The following is an 8,993-nucleotide window of genomic DNA, read 5'->3' on the forward strand; positions in this document are numbered from 1 at the left end:
AGCTCCCATTTCACTGAAATTTCAAGGAAATAGTTGTATTGGAATGAATCACTAATCAGTCAAACATTTAATGGGTGGGGACGCTGCATTATCTTAAATTCAAAGCGTTTACCAGGAAGCATACTCTGTCACAATTAATCAGAATATGAAGTGCTGATATGTTAATTGTAGAATGATTCCACATAATTTTTTCTAATTAAAGTGGTGTATGTTGACACTCCACTCTTGGTTGAAGTGGATCATTTGGGTGTGAGAAAACACATTATGGATAACACATTTGATGTGGGGTATCGTTAGATACCTGTCCCTGCCATTGCGATGATACGGGAGACAGACAATCTCTTCAGTTGAACTGCTCCTGTCGATGAGTACAAGCCTTCAAGCAATGGGTGAGCAGGGACCGATCTTTGTTAGCCTTCAATTTCACACACACACCACTGCCCATCATGTGGTATATATATATATATATATATATATATATATATATATATATATATATATATATATATATATATATATATATATAAGTATCTAAAAGATACCTCCAAAGGGTCACCATGCATCATACCAAAAGGTATGATGCATGGGAAGAAGCATATACGAAGGGGCACCTTGTTTTCCAACATTCTTTCACTTGACCCGAGTATGTGAAAGTTCATGTGAATAGGTCTTAAGTGCACTTTATCAGTCCAAATTTTGTTGTTATGCTAAACTCTTAAACTTTATGAGCAAACTTGATGCATAACCAACAAAAGAAAGAAAGAGAGAATCATATCTTTATTACCAAAATATGATCACATAAAAGCCAGTGTACATGATTGCAGGATTTCAAACAATCTCATCCTCTTAACATGTTCGCCATATAGTCTCGGGGCCAAACCCTTAGTAAGAGGATCAACTATCATTTCCTTAGTCCCTATGTTATCAATATACATCAAAAGATTCTATGTCCTCTCCTTTACAATAAAATACTTCAACTTCATATGCTTACAAGATGTACTTTTGTTGTTATTGGAGAAGGATACAACGACTTTATTATCACAGAATACTTTCAATGGCCTCCCAATGGATTCAACCACCTGAAGTCCTGAGATGAAGTTTTTCAACCAAATGGCCTGTGAAGTTGTCTCGAATAGAGCTATGAACTCAGCCTCCATGGTATGGGCAGCAGTAGTGGATTGCTTCCCACTCCTCCAAGAAATCGCACCACCGGCTAGTAGAAAAATGTATCCTATAGTAGACTTTCTACTATCAGGACAACCTCTCAGATCTGTATCTGAATAACCAATAACCTCAACATAGTTTGTCTTTCTGTAGGTTAACATATAGTCCTTTGTCCCTTGTAGATAGCGCATGACTTTCTTAGCAGCCTTCCAGTGAGCAAGACCAGGATTCGACTGAAATCTACCAAGGACCCCAATTGCAAATGATATGTTAGGGTGAGTGCATGTCTGAGCGTACTGCAAGTTGCCGACCACTGATGCATATGGTATCATGGTCATCTGTCATTTTTCTTCTTGAGTCTGTGGGCAGTCCTTAAGGCCCAATTTATCTCCTTTTAATATGGGTGTCGTAGTAGGAGCATAATGCTCCATCCCATATCTTTTGAGAATTTTATTAATATAAGCTTTCTGAGAGATACTAGTACACCTTTAGACCTATCTCGACGGATCTCAATGCCGAGAACATAGGCAACCTCTCTTAGGTCTTTCATTTCAAAATGAAAAGATAGAAATTGCTTGGTTTCTGTCAGTATATCCTTATCGTTGGTTGCAAGTAAGATATCATCCATATAAAGTACCAGAATTATGAACTTACTCCCACTTGTCTTGAGATATACACATCGATCAACGATATTTTCTGTGAATCCAAAGGTCAAGATGACTTTGGTGAACTTCATATACCATTGACGGGGGAGGCCTGTTTAAGTCCATATATTGACTTTTTCAACTTACAAACCAAACAGTCTAACTTATCTTTGTAGAAACCTAGAGGTTGTTCCATGTATACTTCTTCACTTAATTCACCATTTAGGAAAGTTATTTATACATCCATTTGGTGTAAGTCTAGATCAAAATGAGCTACTAGGGCAAAAATAATCCTCATTGACTCTTTAGTCGAGATAGGAAAAATGTCTCGTTGTAGTCAATGCCCTCCATTTGAGTGAAACCTTTAGCAACTAGCCTTGCCTTATACTTTTTGATATTGTCTTTAGAGTCTCTTTTAGTCTTGAAGACCCACTTACACCCTACGGGCTTGACTCCTCTAGGCAATTCGATAAGATCCCATACATGGTTTTTGGTCATACAGTCTAGCTCTTCTTTCATGGCCTCTATCCAAGATGAAGATTGCTCACACTCAACAACTTCCTTAAAAGAAGATAGATCTTCAATATCTATGAAATCATTGGGCTCCTGTAGATACACCACATAATCTGGATGAATAGCAGATCTTTTAATTCTTGTGGATCTCCTGACAGGTGAACTAACTTGATCAACCTGTGGATGCTCTTCAACATGATCTACAAATTGTTCTTCTTGAATTGGTGCATCACTATCAGAATCAACTTCTGTTTTATTATTTGAATGAATAATAAAAGGAAGTTTTAAATTTTCAGGTGGAGTAACTTTATCCTGAATTTCCTCAAAGAGAGAGGTTTTGCAATGCATTTATACCAATAGAACCATCTTCTAAAAATTTAGCTTTATCAGTTTCTACTATTTGTGGTGTATGAGAGGGACAATAAAACCTAAAACCTTTTGACCTTTCTGGATAACCAATGAAGAAACCACTGATTGTTCTGGGGTCAAAAGCCTTAATGTGGGGATTATATAATTTTGCTTCTGCAAGACAACTTCATATGTTCATGTAACTTAGACATAGTTTTCTACATGTCCATAACTCATAAGGTATTGTTGAGACAGTCTTAGTAGGAACCTTGTTTAAGACATATACAACTGTTTGCAGAGTTTCACCCTACAGGGTGATGGGAAGGGTTGAATAATTCAACATTGCACGTACCATTTCTTTAAACGTATAAATTTTTTTTTCAGCTACACCATTCTGGTATGCACTTCTCGGCATGGTGTACTGAGGGACTATTCCTTCTTCCCTAAGAAATCATGCTAATGGTCCTTCCCGTTGTCCCATCTCAGTGAAATGCCTATAGTACTCGCCACCTCGATCTGATCTAACTATTTTTATTACGTCCCCTGTTTGTTTCTCTACTTCTTTCTTGAAGTCTTTGAAAACATTATAGAATTCAGATTTTTCAAATAATAAGTAGATATACATGTATCGGGAGTAATCATTAATGAAGGTGACAAAGTACCTTTCTCCTGTATGACAACGAGAGAAAGGTCCATATACATCCGTATGAACAATTTTTAACTTGTGGTTGCTCCTTTTGGCACCTTTCTTGTATGTGTTGGTTTGCTTGGCCTTTATGCAATCCAAACACGGTTCCTTAACTGTGAAATCAATGGATTTAAGAATCCTTTCTTTCACAAGTCGTTAGATCCTATCTTTAGAGATATGACCGAGACGACGATGCCAGAGCATATAGGATTGCTCATCTAATAAGCCATGTTTATTGCCAATCAACATTTTTTTGAGGAAAGGGTTTCATAAAATTTGACATTAGTTTTTAGATGATACAATCCATCACACACATTCGCAGAACCAACAAGAACTGAATTCTTATAAATAGTCATTTTTGAATTTTCAAATTTAAAACAATATCCAATGAAATCCAGTTTTGATACAGAAATGAGGTTCCTATTGTATGTAGGTACATGAAATGTATCAAATAAGTCCAAAATAAAACCATTTTTCAAAGTCACTTTGCAGGTTCCAACGACCTTAACATGTGAGCACATCTTGTTTCCTGAGAAGATGCTCTTTTCATGATCCGTTGGATCCCTTCTATTCAGGAAGACCTGCAAGGTATTGGAAATATGGACAGTGGCACCCGAATCAATCCACCAGCTATTAGTTGGAATATTAATCAAATTACATTCATGAGAAATGAATGACAAATTAACTTTCTTTGCCAGTCATTTCTTGTGCCTTATGCAGTCTGCCTTTAAATGTTTCTTCTTCTTGCAAAAGAAGCACTTGATAGAAGATTCTTCATGGGACTTCGCGACTGACCCATTGGACACAGATGCATCTGAGTTCCTCTTTGCCTTTTTTTTAATGATATTCTTCTTTGGTCCATGCCTTTTGTGACTTTTATGAGAAGATACGTGAGCACTATGTATCTTCTCTCATTTCAGTCTCTCTTCTTCCTCAACACACTTGAACATCAAGTCATTGAATGTCCATTCATCATTATGAGTGTTGTAGAAGATCTTGAAAGGTCCATATTCACTAGGCAAAGAAGTTATTATTAAGTGGATCATGAAGGAATCAGATATGTTGACCTTTATGTCATTCAATTGAGTTGTCATATTTCTCATTTCTAGAATATGTTGTCGGATATTCCCTCCACTGGTATATTTCATAGATATTAACCTTGTCATCAAGGTGCTAGCCCTTGCCTTTTGTGAACTGACAAATTGTGCCTCTATAGCTTTTAGAAATTCTTTTACTTTCTGCATGTGGGTATGGCACTCATGATATTCTTAGCCACACGAGACTGCAGAAGCAGTAGGCTAAGTCTATTTGAGCGCTCCCATTTATCAAAATCAATTTTTTGTTCAGCTGTGCTATTATCAGTTAAAGGTGCAAACTCAGGCTTGCGCAGAGCTAAATCTAGATCCATATAACCCAATGTGAATTGTACAGTTTCCTTTCAATCATTAAAATTTGAGCCATCTAGAAAAAGAATATGACTTAGACCATCAGAAACCACAGAATTGGACACTGTAATGACAAAAAGATATTCATAAATATTCAAGCACATTCAAGATTTGAAAAGGTAAATGCAATAATAAGACATCTTTATCATTTACACTTTTCTAGGCAAGTGCTAGGGGTCATTATGGTTCCACTTTGGTGAGTACTCATAACACACAAATGCACTTCGCCTCCCACTATTTGATAAAGCTGAAAAAACATATAGCCAGAGACAAGTCGACATGACACCTTTGGGTGCTACATGTTTCATGTGCTGGGATACATTCTTTTCATTTTACCCTGCTAGACTTTGAATATGACATCATTGCCTTTGGGCAGTCCATTATTTCATCAAGTCTAACACAATTCTAATATTGACTCATCTCATTATTGGTACAAAATAACTTAATTAAGCATATATTTGATCACTTTAGTGATTACAAATGCATCTTAATCAAAATTCAAATATTATTCTTTATGTCAATATTGTCCATATGATGCACAAAAATACATATTTCTAAGATATTAATGAAAAACATCATGCATCATAATATAATAAGTAAAATAAACTAAGTGTTATACATGTAAAGTGCTTAAAACTCCTTAATTGATTCTAAAACTAAATGAATCAATCACAACAATACTCCAAAATGGTTCAAGAGAATCCCAAAAACATTGAACCAACACCAAAAACTATTCAAACCCATCATTTAATACATAAAAATATTCAAAAACATGATGAACCAGTGAAAATAGCATCTGAACCAGTCCAGAAAACCCCTGAATCGGTTTGAAAAAGCTTTGAAACGGTCCAAAATACACTAAAATGGCCTGGAACAGACAAAACCGGTTCCATAAAACTTTGAACTGACTCTCAAACATCTCGAACTGGTTATGTTCTGCCTAGAACCGATCCCAGAATCCAAGGAACCGGTCTGAAACTGATAGAACCGGTCCCAGAACTGGATGAAACAGTTCCGAACAGATTTGTTCTGGAACCGGCTTTTCAAGTTCCGGACAGATCGGTTCTGGAACCGATTTGTTCTCTGTTATTCGGTACGGTAATAGGATCGGGTCGGGTTCAATGAGGAACAACATCTGGGATCCAAAATCAAAATGGATCCAAGTACCAGGTCTGAAAAATGGACATCACTCGGGTCCCATGATCCGATGCCTGATGGATCTGAGTAACGGACCCGAATCCGAAAAGTTCAAGGACTCGGGATCTGAAATACAAATGGATCAGAGTCTTGGATTTGGATCTTGAAGCGCTCCACGAACCCGAGATCTGTAAACTTAATGGATCCGGGTCGTAATGCCAGGTCGCTGACAGTGGCAGACCTGGATCCAGAATACTTAATGGATCTGGGTTGCGGGTCCGGGACTCGGAACTTGAAGGAGACCCGAACCCCACCACGGGTCAGGTCATGATCCCCCGGATCGGGTCTGCAAACACCAGACCCGATCCAAAAACCCAAATAAAACTCGATAGGGTTTTATTCCTTTCAACTTCTCAAAACTTTTGAAGTTTTGAGAGAGAGAGAAAAGGGGAAACGACAGGCCAACCACCAGCGACCGGCGGGTGGACCACCGACGACCGACAACTCTGGTGAGAGGGGGGGGAGCAGAAGGCAACGTCGTTTCCCGACGTTGATGTTCGACCCAAAAGGAAAAAGGGTAACGACGAGGCAACAACGGTCCTCCGGCGACCGGCGTCTCCGACAACGAGGAGCAGAACAACACCAGCATCTCCGGCGTTGCCAAGCCACCCTTACCTGTCGGTGAAACCTTGGGCGAGCGATCGTCCTACACCGGCAGACTCTGGCGTCGGCAATACATCCCTCGGATGCCGCATGTCGCTGGACGACGAAGGAAACTCTCCCCCGGCAATTCGACAACCTGCGATCCCGGCGGTAAAGCCCTTCCCTTCTCTGATTTTTTTTTTTTGTTTTAAAGAAGTATCCCGACAACTATCGGTAGTAGATGCCGTCGGCCGGGACAAGAAAAGAGCATAGCCGAGTCGGGCCTCGAACCAAAACGGTTCAATTCCCAAGATGGCTGATCCGACCCGGTTCAGTAGAACCAGGTCTCTGTACGGGTCAGGTCCAACTGGATCTGACTCAGATCCAAAATGATCCATGTCAGAACCGGTTCAAAAAATGGACCCAACCCAAAAGGCACGCCGGTTCTTGTTTTTCCTCTTTCTGTTTTAACAGAAACACAGAGAGGGGAAAACAAAGATCGTATGGGGGACGAACTTAACGAGAAACCAGTGGCTCTGATACCACAATGTAGAGAATCAGAGGAGAAAACACATTGTGGATAACACATTTGATGCGGGGTATCGTCACATACCTGTCCCTGCCATTGCAATGATGCGGGAGACAGACGATCTCCTAAGTCAAACTGCTCCTGTCGATGAGTACATGCCTTCAAGCAGTGAATGAGCAGGGACCGATCTTTGTTAGCCTTCAATTTCACACACACATCACTGCCCATCATGTGGTGTATATATAGGTATCCAAAGGATGCTTCCGAAGGATCACCATGCATCGTACCAAAAGGTAGGATGCATGAGAAGAAGCACATCCCAAGGGGCACCTTGGCACCTTGTTTTCCAACATTGGGCTCTTTCTTTTGTGGTGGTTGAAAAATGAACAAGTCAAAGTCATGTTTGATGCCAACCTCAATTCATTCATGCCCAGCTCGAATCAAGGCCCTATTTCAGGTTGTGTATATCCACTTATTACGTAGACTAGAATTACTTAGTTGTATTGTGAGGTTAGGAAGATTTGTATGAATATTCGTTGATCCAGCTCTCTTGTGTGGGACATGCTCTACGCCTTTATCTGTTATACTAGTAAAGTTCTGCTGCTCTGTTCTACGCGTTCTATCTGTTATATTCTATACCAAGGCATGATCTGATGCCTTTTAGTGTTTGATGGTAGACAATGATCAGGCCAAGTATTTTTCAGAGTACACGGGCTTCCAAAATGCAACGCGTATTTTCAGTTTTGCCTGCATGTACTAGTGATTTTTAAAAATCGCTTTTCTGTTTACAGAGGCTTTGAAGAAAATGAAATCAAGAACGGTAGTTGGCCCAGATGGTATACCTATCAAGGCTTGGAAATGCTTGGGAGAGAAAGGTTTAGAATGATTGACAAATCTTTTTAACAAGATTTGGCGGACAAATAAGATGCCTAATGAGTGGAGGAAAAGTACTTTGGTGCCTCTATATAAGAATAAGGGTGATATACAAGATTGCACAAACTATCGTGGTATAAAACTCATGAGTCATACTATGAAACTTTGGGAGAGGGTGATTGAGTCTAGGTTGAGGAAGGTTGTCATGATATCGGAGAATCAATTTGGTTTTATGCCTGGAAGATCTACTATGGAAGCTATACATCTTCTTAGACAACTTATTGAGAGAAATAGAGAGAGGAACAAAGATTTGCATATGGTTTTCATTGATTTGGAGAAGGCTTACGATAGAGTACCTAGGGATGTTCTCTGGTGGACAATAATGAAGAAAGGTGTTTCTCTCAAGTACATTAGTATAATTAAAGATATGTATGAAGAAGTAGTAACCAATGTCCGCACTTGTGGAGGGGTGACAACCAATTTTCCTATAACGGTTGGGTTACATCAAGGATCTGCTTTAAGCCCTTTCCTATTTTCTATACTGATGAATGAGCTTACGAGATCAATTCAAGAAAATGTGCCGTGGTGTATGTTGTTTGCTGATGATATTGTTTTGATTGATGAGTCTAGAGCTGGGGTTAATGCTAAGTTAGAATTATGGAGACAGACATTGGAAGCAAGAGGTTTTAAGTTGAGTAAGAGTAAGACAGAATACATGGAATGTCGATTTAGTAAGCAACGAAATAGAGATGGGAGTGTAGTGAAGCTTGGTGAGCAAGAAATACCGGTGAATGATTATTTCAAATATTTGGGATCTATCATTCAAAAGTATGGAGAAATTGATGGACATGTAAATCATAGGATAAAGGTTGGGTGGATGAAATGGAAGAGTGCAACTAGAGTGTTGTGTGATCGTAGAATGCCATTGCGGTTGAAGGGAAAGTTTTATAGGATGACTATTAGGCCCGCTTTACTATATGGTACGGAATGTTGGGCTGCCAAGAGACATC

The 8,993-nt window shown here is 39.2% G+C and overlaps 1 pseudogene; it reads right to left on the reverse strand.

The window, feature by feature from the left end:
- Window positions 1–944: 944 nt before the first annotated feature.
- On the reverse strand, window positions 945–1,502 carry LOC149845584 (secreted RxLR effector protein 161 pseudogene; annotated as a pseudogene).
- Window positions 1,503–8,993: the final 7,491 nt, after the last annotated feature.

This window comes from Nuphar pumila, chromosome 2, assembly GCF_984573655.1.
Source record: "Nuphar pumila chromosome 2, dmNupPumi1.hap1.1, whole genome shotgun sequence".
NCBI lineage: Eukaryota > Viridiplantae > Streptophyta > Magnoliopsida > Nymphaeales > Nymphaeaceae > Nuphar > Nuphar pumila.